Genomic DNA, 12,132 nt, shown 5'->3' with positions numbered 1-12,132 from the left:
TTACTGGTTCTTGCTCAGAAGACAATGCATAAAATAGTTGTGTGCATTTGTATATGTACATATAAATCTACCAGATGAACTTTCTCATCAAAATGCTCAGAGCCTGGTTCAGTATAGTCTCTGTGACAATGACTACAGCACAACTGAACATTTGGAAGAATCCAAGTCTGTCTGTACCCCTGGAAGGTCCAGGAGGAGTAGGCCTTAATCTCAGTTGCAGCCCCTAGGTGATGCTGTAACACACACAAAAAATGTGACCTGGATTTTCAAATGTTGCTTCTAATTTTGGGCTACTGGCCTTAGCCACTTGGGCTCGGTTTTAAAGATTTCATAACTCCAGTTGACTTTAATTACAAGTGCCATGTGCACAGTCCTGCAAAGTGCCCATGTTGTCAAACTTGCTGCAGAATAACCAAAGCAAAATAAAATCAAATTAGTAGCTTCGAGAAGACTTTTATTTAAAGCATTAAATGACTGCTCTAGTCTTTGGAGAACAAGAGCAATAGACTTCTGTTCTGGTTTCCACCATACACAGACTACCAATTTCTTGTCTGAGTACCTTCCTGATTTGAAGAGAGCCCTGCTGCCTTCCGAGGATCTTTGGGATGAAGCTCTGGGCAGGGTTCTTATGACTTTCCTCCTATTCCCACTGGCGTTTGTGTGGGGCACTGGGAGGGACAGGGTGACTGCTGTTTGAAAAGGTGGTTTGGTTTTTGCTCCCAGGAGCTCAGCTGAACCAGGACTTGATCTTCAGTGCTGCCCATTCCCTTGAATTTATAGCTGTAGCCATGAAGTTGTGAGTGCATTTCCTTGCTCAGATGAGCCTGTCCCTCATCCCTGCCAATCTCCTTGGGACAGGGAAGCCACTGGGTGCAGAATGCTATTGCTTCATGTGTTTATGTGGCTTAGAGTTTTGGATGACTCAGAGTATTTATCAGCAAGCATTCAGAACTTCATACCATCTGCAAAAAATTCCCATTTCTCCTTTAAATGTCATTTTTTCTAAAGATTTGGAAAATCCTTCTGGTCACAAACCCCTCAACAAGGCACCCAACTTGTACCAATTACTACAACTTCTATTAATGCTAAGATGGCTATTGGAGAAAAAAAATCATGTCATTTATATGGTCAGCTGGAAGAAGAAATTGCAGCCATCATTCCTGGCAGGAGGAAACAGTGTCCTTGCTCTTCTCAATCTGGTTCTGCATAGGGTAGCCACTAATACAAGTAAGCCTGTATTGTTTTTTGTTGTAGCCTGACTTCAGTACTTAATGGAGAGGAAAAAGAATACAGTGAAAAATATTGCTAAGAGTCATATTTTTCCATTAATCAAATAAATAACCTGGAAGAAAACCAAGACCTTTTATTACATTAGCTGAGACATTTAGGGTTGTGTTTTTTCTTATTTATGTGCTGTAAGGGTTGTAGGTGATGCAAAATGCTGCTTATAACTTTTTAAATACTATTATTTCTGCCCTTTTGCTGACTTTGCCATATTTGGCTCCCAAATCCACATCTATGCATTCCATTTGCCCACATTTAAAATGCATCTGGAATAGCAGGACAGAGGTTGGGGTGGAGAAACCAGATAGAGCTGAATTGCAATTTCCTGGTGACATGTTGTCTAAACATCCCAAAATATCTCTCAGGGTGAAATGTTCCACTTGGTGACTTCGGATTTCGGCAGCACACACTGTTCATTCAGTCCCAGTGCTTCTCACAGGGATGGTAACATGATTACCAGTAATGATCTTTCATGCTGTAGCTTTTTTTCTTGTACCACTTCCATGTTGAAGAAATTTCTTTGGAACAATGCATAGGTCATTGCAAACTTGGTGGGGGGAGTGGCCAGTAAGTTAACGTTAAAGAATAGAAATGGGGACAAAGGGTAAGTCACTTGTCTACATTTCCTCAGGAAGCTGAAGACAAAGAGAAGAGTAAAATCCCAGACCTTTGGGTTCCATGCTGTTACCTGAAAATTACCATGGGACTTCCTAAAAAAGAGCTTGTGTAGTAAATCCAAGAATGTTATCCACATCTCTTAGTCCTTAAAAATGAAAATAAATGTAAGATGGAACAGGAGCAGCAAGGTGATACACCCTCCATTCTTATATTCTGATACTCATTTTGTTTCACTGGCTTACTTCAATTTACGTACCTTTTCCAGTGAGCTTTCACTCACTGGAACCAATTCCTTGGCTGTTGATGTAAAGTTAAGGTTTGCTAAAGATGGATCAACACACGTAGGGCAAAGTAGAAGTTCTTGCACACAAACTGGGAGAACACACTGACAGCAGCCCTGTGGAGGAAGACTTGGGGATTCTGGTGGATGAAAAACTGGCCGTGACCCAACAGTGTGTGCTCGCAGCCCAGCAAGCCAAATGTGACCTGGGCTGCATCCAAAGCAGTCTGGGCAGCAGGGCCAGGGAGAGGATTCTGCCCCTCTGCTCTGCCCTGCCTCTACACCTGCAGTGCTGTGTGCAGCTCTTGGATGGACACCTCCGGAGAAACCTGTTTGCTGTGGGTTTTTTGCCCAGGCATGCAATGCCTTTCTGCATGAAGAAACTAGTTTGTAAAAGTGGATGATTTGGTGAAGGCCTGCCACTAACACCAGGACCTTAAGGCCATCTTGGTTTTGTATTTATTGTAATTGCTAAGTGAGCTGATCTTTTCATCAGGATGTTTTCCCTGTTTTGTTATAGCATTATAGAGAAGATGACCCAAGTGTCTTTGTACCAGGTTAAAAAGTTTCAATTTCTGCTTTTAAATACTGTTCTTCAACCTGTCAGACCCTGGTGTTCGTTTCCATCAGCCATGCTCTTCTGCCTTGACACATCAGAGATCTTTCATTAAGGGCTAATTAATTTTTGAACTTGATAGCAGCCATTTTAAAGTGAAAAGAAAAAGGAACTGAAATAAAGCCTTTGTTTCTGAGCTGGGTTCCTGGCTCATCTCTATCCTTCCACCTAATATAGTCCCACAAGGCTTCAGCTTTGAGCAGGTGACAGATGTGTCCTGGTGACAGTCTGGATCAGCCTGTTCTGCTCCCCTAGCTGTTGTGTCATGTTGCAACAGAGTTTCATCCAGGGAGGTGCAGCCACCAGTGACCAACGTGGGAAATCAGCGAGACAAGTCTCCGTTTGGTTAAACTCGGGAATCCATTTATTGGGGTGTCAACAACACAGGGTTTAACCCACCATAAACCAGAGACAACCAAGAACAAGGGCAGGGTGGTGGGTTTTATGGGGTGGAGCAAGGGTGGAGTTTTGGGTCTGGGTCCAACAGGGACACAGCAAAGAAGTCTCAGGGGCACAAACCAATAGGGTTACAATAGGAGGGGCTATTAAAATAAATACAGCAGAATATAAGAAATAGCAACACAAGAAGGGTAGAACATTCTGGGCCAATACTTTATAAAGGATTTGGGGGTGGAGTAACTCTTCCCAGGCTTATAGGACACATCCCCCAAGGCAGAGGGGCAGAGTCCACTCTTCCTGGGACTTAAAGCCATGCCCCTCACCTTAACACTGCCTGTCTAAAATCAAATCCCCACCTCTTTGAGCAGGGGCACTCCACACCTAACAATGACTTTTCACTCCTTCAGCAGCCATGTCATTTTCTGTCATGCAGTAGTCAGTCACTCCCAGCAGCAGGATAGGATGCTTGGATTCATCTCCACTTAAGACAATTAACAGAAGAGCCTTAATTAGGTGCAGAGTCCCCATTGACCTTGCCAGTCAAGAATATTCTATAGGCACCTTCAAAGAGCAAGGGAGGTTGTAGATGGTTTAATCATTCTCTGGAGTTGCAGGTGACCTCCAAAGGAGCCTTCAGTGCTGACAGCAGGCGTGTAGCTACACCAGCCTTCACATTTCATCATCTCCTGCAAGCACCCAAATTAGGAGGGATGAGTCCAGGTACATGCTCCCGGTGCTCCATTGATTTGAGGCATCCATCTCTTTTCCCCATTGGTCCTCACAGCATGATGCTGTTTTCCAGATGCAGGAATACCGTACTTCAGCAATGAAGATAATTCCACCTGATGGGAATTACACATCACCCCCTTCCCGATGTGGTGCTTTCGGGATGCTGCTGATACTCTGAGCCCATTACAGCATAAAAAAGGAAACTAAGGGCTCCTTGCTGGAATGACATTCACCTGCTTTCTTACAGGACCTGCTAAATTTGAGGCTGTATTCCTACTAGTGTGATAAGCAATATTCAGCATGGCAAAAGATAAGAAACGAAGTTCTTTTTCTTTCTTCTGTCAACTCTCCCAAGCTGTAACTCATCTTCTCCAACTTCCTTCAGCTGTTAGAAGAGGGTTAAACAACCTCACTAGGAAGCAGAGAACTTTATCATAGCTAAAGAGGATTAACGCATGCATAATCCCCTTACAAAGCCACTTGCCTTACAACTCCAGTGTGTAAAAATAAAAAAAGGATTGGATCAATGTTATTTTTCTTATATCTAATTCAAGAACAATAGAGCACATTAAGTAATTAAAATGTTCACCTGTAAGGTGCTTAAAAGCAAGGCTGCTGGCAGATATATAATTAGCTCCAGTTAGCTGCTTGCTTGTTTACTTCCGTTAATTTACCCAGAGTGAGGTCTTTGGGCTTGGAGCTTTATTTAGAAAACATTTTACTATTGCATGAAGTAGTGTCGTGGATAGGCAGGGACAAAAGATAGAAAAACAGAAATTAGATGATTTTCTGAGCCAACATTCATGCCAGTGTAGGATATTTCAGGTTCTCTGCTTTATGCCATCTTCAGTTACTGGCAGTTTATCTTTTGCCACAACTACAGTTCTTAATAGAAATTGGGAACTGTATTCTTAGTAGAACTTAATAGAAATTGGCTAAAATCTCCCCAAATGTTACTAATTTTCTTGTGTTGTCTTTCTTCTGCAGAGGACCCAGTCTATTCTGCCAGTCTCTGCACATGACATGAAAAGCAGCGGGCTTTCCACTTTCTTTAAAGGAAGGATGACTTAGAAAGATGCAGAGCTGTGCATTCCCAGACCATGACAGCATTCTGAAAACAAGGGACTGCTATCTGTACCATTTTCGTGGATGCATGTGAAGGGGTGAAGAGCAGGATTTTTGTCTGGTTTCCCATGCCATCTCTGCCAGACTCCTGACTGCCCAAAAGCCAGGGGCTGTGTGCTGGACAGACAGACAGACAGTGACCTAGGTGGATGGAATGGGAGAGGAGAGAATGGTAGGCTGCAGTTAACAAATCTCTTGCCATGAGCTGCAGGCATTGCTGCCCATGGGTCGGAATGAGTCATTCTGCATGGTTTTTATAAAATGTCTGGAAAAAATCTGGCAGCACTGTGAAAACAAACCTTGGGAATGATTTGCAGTTATTTGTTGTTTGTCAGTGAGAAGGGGTGACTGTGCAGAAGAGCCCACAAGCAGTGTTTGTGATCTGAGTAAGACATATGGGAGACTGGAATATAATGACTGACACCAGGGAGGAGGGGGAAATATTATTATACTGATGTTGTGCGAGCACTGTAGAGGAAGTGAGTCTTTAAAGTGTGAAACCTCCAGCACTGGAAAAGATAAGCAGTGCCTGCAGAAATCAGCTTGTGAGATCTGTTTCTCTTGCTAAGCTGCCTTTGAAGATTGGGGGACTGTTTTGCTTTCAATACCCCCAGGGAAGTTTTCCCTCATTTCTAGTCTTGCCATTGATCTGAGCTACACTCCCAGATCTGTAGGTGTGTGTACTCCTGTGGCAGGCAATGATAAAGCCCAGTGGTTTTTTGAACAACATAAATGATTGTTCTTCACCTCCCTGTAGGTCTTGAGTTCAACGGCCACAGGAGACTGAGCCTGTCAGCAAATGAGCCCTTCAGGGCTTCTGCTTTCTTAGTGATGTGTTGGTTTCATGACTCCTGACAAGTGCATCTCGATATAAAAATGTGCAAGTTGACTCTTCCCCCTCCCTTTTTCTTCTTACTGTGGAAAACTTTGCTTTGCTTTCCTGTATTTACTCTCTTGCTTAGGGATCAAGGACTAAATATGTGCCTGCCAGCTCCCCTGCCGAGTCCAGGGCTCCACCTTCCCTCCAGGGACTGCATGTGCTGTAAGAAATTGGTTGATGTTGAAGTGGCCTTGGACAGACTAAAAATCTGGAGAAGCTCCTCCATCACAGAATCATAGAATATTCTGAGTTGGAAGTGACCCACGAGGATCATCCACTCCAGCTCTTAGGTGAATCACAGCCTGTTTCAGCCTTTCCAGCTGTCAGCAAGCAGGAACAGATGTGGACAGCTGCTGATCTAGGACAAGGCCACCAAAGCCAGGGGAGTTTTACCAAAGGTGGATCCATCCATCCATCCATCCATCCATCCATCCATCCATCCATCCATCCATCCAAGTGAATTCTAAGGCCAAGTTACTCAGGTTATTTACACCCACAATTGACTAGCTTTGATTCAAAGGATGAACTAGAAGGTGTACTATCCTGAAGATGTTCTCCTTTAAACCTGTTTCTCACTGAGGGGTAGGGGTGTGGAAGTTGCTTAATGCAAGGTTGTCATCTGGCACCTGTGACACTTGGCTGAAATCGCAGCTCAGTAGCTCCAGCATATCAGACCTACCAGCAGCTGCTGTCTTCCTGAGTGGGACCAGCCAGAGCCATGCCTGGAAAGCCTGGGACTTCCTGTCCTGCACTGCTTTGGAGCTTGCACACCCCCAGCACTGCAGGATGTCACAGCCCAGCTGCTGCTCCTGCTCTCAGCTGGCAGCCAGGCACATGTACAAAACCTTGAAACTCAACTCAGGCAACATGCATGGGTTGGAAAGAGGACAAATCCCAGATATATTGTTTTCCCTTTCTTTCTATCCCTTAGTCTTTCTTCTGGCAGCCCGTGTTTGACAGATAGTGCTAATCACAGTGTGTCCTGAGTATCTCCAGATGATCCTCGACAAATGATGAAGAAAGTGGCAGAGCTTGACCCTCATCAGAGAGACCCCTGATCTCCCCTGGGCTTCCCCACGAGGGCACGGAGGCAGCAGGTGGCACACTCGGCCACTGTCACATGCAGACATCCTCTCTCCAGCCTGGCACACACAGCTCCACATCAGCAATGGGGAGTCCTACCAGAGAGCCCCAAACCAGGCTTGAGTGAGAGGCTGCAGGAATGAAACAGGGTCTTGTTGACCAAGCAACAGAGCCAGCTACCTCAGCGAGGGCAGAGGTGCTGTGAGTGCCAAAGCAGGCCAAGAAAACAGCCAGCTCCATCAGAAATGCCTGTGGGAACAGCTGGGTCAGAGCAGGGACTTGAAGCCCCATCTCTGGATGAGGAACTACAGACCCCGAGAGACTGACTTGGAAATGGGACAAAAGGTAGCAATTGTGTTTGTGTGTCTCGCCCTCTGACTTCACCCTTCCTGTTTCAGATGGGTCACCCTGACTTAATTTTCAGACAACATTTTCAGATTTCATGGAACCACGATATAGTCTGGATAAGTAAGAGCACTGAGGGCTTTCCTGGTAGGTTTGCAAATGCATTTGGGCTTGGATTCAATAGGGTGGAAAAAGTCTTCAACTGTATTTCTTTCCCCTGGAGTATGGTATTTAATTTACAAATCTTTCTTGCTGCTGGCAGGTTGCAGTTGTGTGACCAAAAGGGCCAGTACAGGAGTGCATGGGGCTGTGGCTGGAGAAATCTGATGTGGGGTTTTCCAGTTAAGCTAAATCTCTTCCTCCCCAGCAGGGTTAAAGTTAACTCAGCTGTGCAAACTCATTTATATTCAGCTGCACGTGGCTATAAATGGTACTTTTTGTTCCTGACAAATATGAATATAGTGTTCGCTCTTAAAATTCACCATTTCTCATGAAAAATCTTTCCCCCTTGCCATTTGTCTCCAAGATGCTGAATTTTACTTGGCAGATGGACAGTGCAGGAGGGTGGCCATGCTGCGTGGGAAAGAGTGACTGCCTGGGATATGGGGCATCCTCTTTTCTTCTGAGCTCTTGTGCAAGTTTTACTCATTTAATATGGTGAAATGCAGATGGCAAAAAAAAGTGTTCTTCCGCACTGTTGAGGACAAAGGGAAGACATTCTCCAGTGAGAGGATGGACAGAATAGTGGGTGATACAGTCCCTGACAGAAAACTTGTTTCTTCTTATTTTCCAGCTTGGAGATTGGATTTAAATAAGGGAGCTGTCTGGACTCAGAGCTGTTATTCAAAGGTGTAGTGTATTTTTTCAGCTGCCCTTTCTGTACTGCTCGGTCTGTATCCTGGCTCTAATGGCCTGGCACACAGACTTTCCTAACTAACTGGAAGAGAGCACACACATTCACATGACTGGTGGTTGTTACCAAAGAACATCCATCATGACCAGTATGTCACAGGACTCATTGTATAATTTTTGATATCATTAAGAGAACCATATCAAACACATCTCTCAGTTACTCAGGCAATCTTGCCATTGCATAACAGAGCTAGCTGGAATGGGTCTGTCTCAGTCTGGAAGTTACTCAATGAAGTGTTTTTCAAGGATTTGAAAATTTAACTCTTAGAAGTTTCCCACTCTCAAAATCAGCAGGCTTTTTTTTTTTTTTCTGGAATTATCATCTCAATCCTTTAAAAACTATAACCTTATCTACATAATGACAGTCAGACAAACCCATCTAAGAAATTTCTGCTTGAGCTTGGGAAATAATGGAAAAATTCTCCACATGAATATTTCATGTTGTAATGTCAGAAAATGCATATATATAGGGGTGTGTGTATATATATGAACAATTGCACATCATTTCCCTTGCTCTGTGAGCTGAGAAAATAATGAAGAAAGATTATTAGATAATACTATGCTGTGGGCCACAGAGTTGTTGTTCTCAGCACAGAAGGGCTGACTTTACATTCTGCCTGTTTACAAACCCATCACATTAACCACAGGCACAGAACTGAGGAGCACAGGAGAAATGAAAAAGAAGCTGGCAGTTGACAACAGGATCTTGAAAAATTATTTCCTTGGATTCAACTAAATTTCTTCTTCCCCCTTTCCAGACAGGGCTCTGCTAGGAGACAGTTTGGTTCAATGTGGTAGAACCAGCTGTTGAAATCCCAGCCAGCTCCTGAGTAAGCGAAAAACTAATCAGAAGCTGCCTTCAGCAAGCTTTGCTTTCCCGAGCACCGCCGTCTCCTCACTCAGGCAATGTGCTGCCCATCACCAAAACAACAGGCATCTCATTCCTGCTTGGCTCTTGAGCAGGCACCTCTGCCTCCTGGCCCCCTGCTATGCCCTGACTGCCAGCCCCCTGACACTCCCTGCCCCCAGTTTGGTCCCCTCAAGCCATCTACAGCAGTGAGAAGCTTCTCATGCTCTGATGGCTTAGACACTACACTTCTGCTAGCACAACACTGTTGATCTAGGGCCAGGGGTACTTGCAGCCCTGACTAACAGGACATCTCTGACCAAGAGACCACTGGGGCAGGAGGCAGAACCACCTGCTCCAGGCTTTGGTTCAATAATGGGCTGTTTATGGCCTGGGCAAGGAGGTGCTCAGGTAAGCAGAGCTTACTGAAGGCAGTTTCTGGTTAGTTTATAGCTCATTCAGGAGTTAGCTGGGATTTCAAGGGCAGGTTACAAATCCTATTCAAAGACATCCATTCTGTCTGCTCCTTCACCTTAGTGTTAAATGCATGTGTGCACCTCAAAGACCACAGCCTGCCCTGGATTCAAAGGCTGAGGCAGAATTCAAGCTCTGAAAGTACAGGCTGTCATTCTCATTTTTATTTTTTGGCAATCCCATTCCCATGTCCTCACTTTAACCAAATGGAGGATACTCCAAGGCAGCAGTAGAACACTGCATGCCCCTTCTCCATTCCAGTGCTTGCAAAACCAATCTGGATTAAAAGGGGCAGGTGTTTCCCTGCTTGGCTGCCCATCCTCGCTCACTGTGTGACACTGGGTGTCCCCACCATGGCTGAATGGGCACTGCAAAGCCACCCCACCTCTTCCAGCTGCACAGAGCCAAGCTCAAGCTTGCCCTGCCGTATGGTTCTGTTGCTAATTGTGTGGAAACTGCAGAGATGCTAAGGCTGGACACATGGATTTAGCAGTTTAAACATAAGCCTAGCTAGGGCTTGCACCAAAGTCCTGGCCCTGATGCAGCACCAGACACCTGTGGCAGTGTGCCTGGCGTCCTCCTGCTGCAGAGGTGGCCCCAGCTGGATCTCTCCAGTGGTCCTTCTCACTCACATGTGCTGCAAACTCTTCTCCGATGATTAGATAAGAGGAAGTGCCCAGTGACTTTCATTTCAGTTGTGCGTGACTGGATCAAAGGATGTATGCTCTCTTTGCTTCAATTACACATTTTGGGCTAATGTAGTCCAGATGGCTATTTCATCTCAGCCTTTATATTTATTCATGGTCTTTCTATTTAACTTTCCTTAAACAAATACTCACTTGTAGGCATATATTAATTCAGGGAAAAGAACTGCCTCAATCAATATGTTGAGGTTAAGTTTCTATACCACAATAGGTCCTTATGTACATAATTTCTATTTTTATTACCCCACTTCTAGCCTCAGATATATGAGCAATTTCTTTAACGTGTTTACTTTGGCTTTTTTACAAATTTACACAAATTACATCTCTCTGATTATTAGATTTACAATATGCAGATATTCTTTCATTGACCTTTTAGCTAAACCCTTCTGCAAACTTTGGATGAATATTAATAAATTTACAAAAATACCAAGGAGCCCAAGTGTTTGCCAACATGATATTGCACCATCTCTGACCACAGCATGCCTGTCCAGCAGAGGATAAAATTTGTTGTTGAATTTATGGGCAATCTTGCAGCCAATGTGTGAACACAAGGAGTGGAAAAGCTCAAGAGACCAACGAGACAAAAAGTTTTCGGTTTGCATGTACATCATCTTTTAATGGATCCACAGGCTGGGTGTTGTGAGCTGGCTCAGAGGCTGCTGGTGGAGAGCAGAAGGAAATGCCTGGCAGGAGGTGTCCAAGGAGGGGCAGTGCCTGGCTCTGGGATCAGCAGGAGGGAAGGGACTTGGGAAGCCACAGTTTAATCTGTCTGGCATTTGATTTGGGCTTTTGGTCCTTGTCTGGATAACAGGATTGCAATTCCTCTTGGTACACTTACAATAAGAACATCTGAAACTCAGCTGTAGCCAGGCAAGATTTTCATTTTGGGTAATCTGATTTTAGCTTTGGTGATTAGCTGCTCCATTGTCAGTGGCCAAATCTAATTGTCATTGTAGTTTCTCTTCTGGAACCAATAAGTGTTAATGTCTTGCGAGCTGGGTTTTACTTCACACCTTCTCTTCTTAAGCAACCTCTCCCAAAGCATTTGCAAACAGAGGAGGTCTTTTGATTTCAGACCCAAGCATGAGGAGAGTGGTAACAATAACTTGTCAATTTTTCTGTTGTGTGAAATGGACACAGTGGGCCGCCTTTTAAAACTCTGGGTATTAATATTGGCCTGAAAATCTTATATATATATATTTATCATTCATAATGTAAACATACTTTTCATGACATAGATTAGATGGAGTTTTCCAGAACCAGATCTTCTTCAGCCTTTTACACTCATATTTTTATTTGTGAGTGACTACTCCAGAAATCAATCTGAAACTCAGACAAGAGAGCTCTCCAAGCTTCATTCAAGATTATTTTTTTGTTTGTAAAACAGTTTCCTCCAAAGTTTGTTCAATTTAGAATAAAAAAGTAAAGGATGGTGAAACAATTTATGACAGTTCTTCCCTTCCCTGCCAACCCTGTTAAATCAAGAAGACAGTTAGAAATGTAGAGTTAACCTAAGTACAAATCCTAAGCCTGAGAAGAAAAGGAGACAGCAATGATTGTATGAAAAGAAGTTTTCTGTAATGCCACTTTCCTTTTGGTTGGACTTCTACATGAAATGAAGCTAAGGTTTAGATCCATAACCCAGCTGCTCTTGGATAAATTATTCCAATCTTTTCTAAGGCTAAAAGCAGAAAAAGAATGCTGTGATGTCTTGGAAAGGCAGATGAAAGACAGCCTGCTCTGCTGTGTGTGGAGGGATAGCATTGCTAACACCACATGTATATAAAACAGCATCCACACAGCGATGCTCTGCAGCTTTCAGACTCTCTACCCATG

At 44.0% G+C, this 12,132-nt stretch overlaps 1 long non-coding RNA gene across 1 annotated transcript; it reads left to right on the top strand.

Annotated features, from left to right (window-relative positions):
• The first annotated feature begins 4,357 nt into the window (after window positions 1-4,357).
• On the top strand, window positions 4,358-9,714 carry LOC147655375 (uncharacterized). The gene is made up of 3 exons (XR_015284827.1): window positions 4,358-4,751; window positions 4,914-5,725; window positions 5,809-9,714. It is a non-coding gene; the product is annotated as an uncharacterized LOC147655375 (long non-coding RNA).
• Window positions 9,715-12,132: the final 2,418 nt, after the last annotated feature.

The sequence above is a fragment of the Cyanistes caeruleus genome, chromosome 1 (assembly GCF_971803275.1).
Source record: "Cyanistes caeruleus chromosome 1, bCyaCae1.hap1.1, whole genome shotgun sequence".
Taxonomy (NCBI): Eukaryota; Metazoa; Chordata; class Aves; order Passeriformes; family Paridae; genus Cyanistes; species Cyanistes caeruleus.
This window is presented reverse-complemented; position numbering and strand designations above follow the sequence as displayed.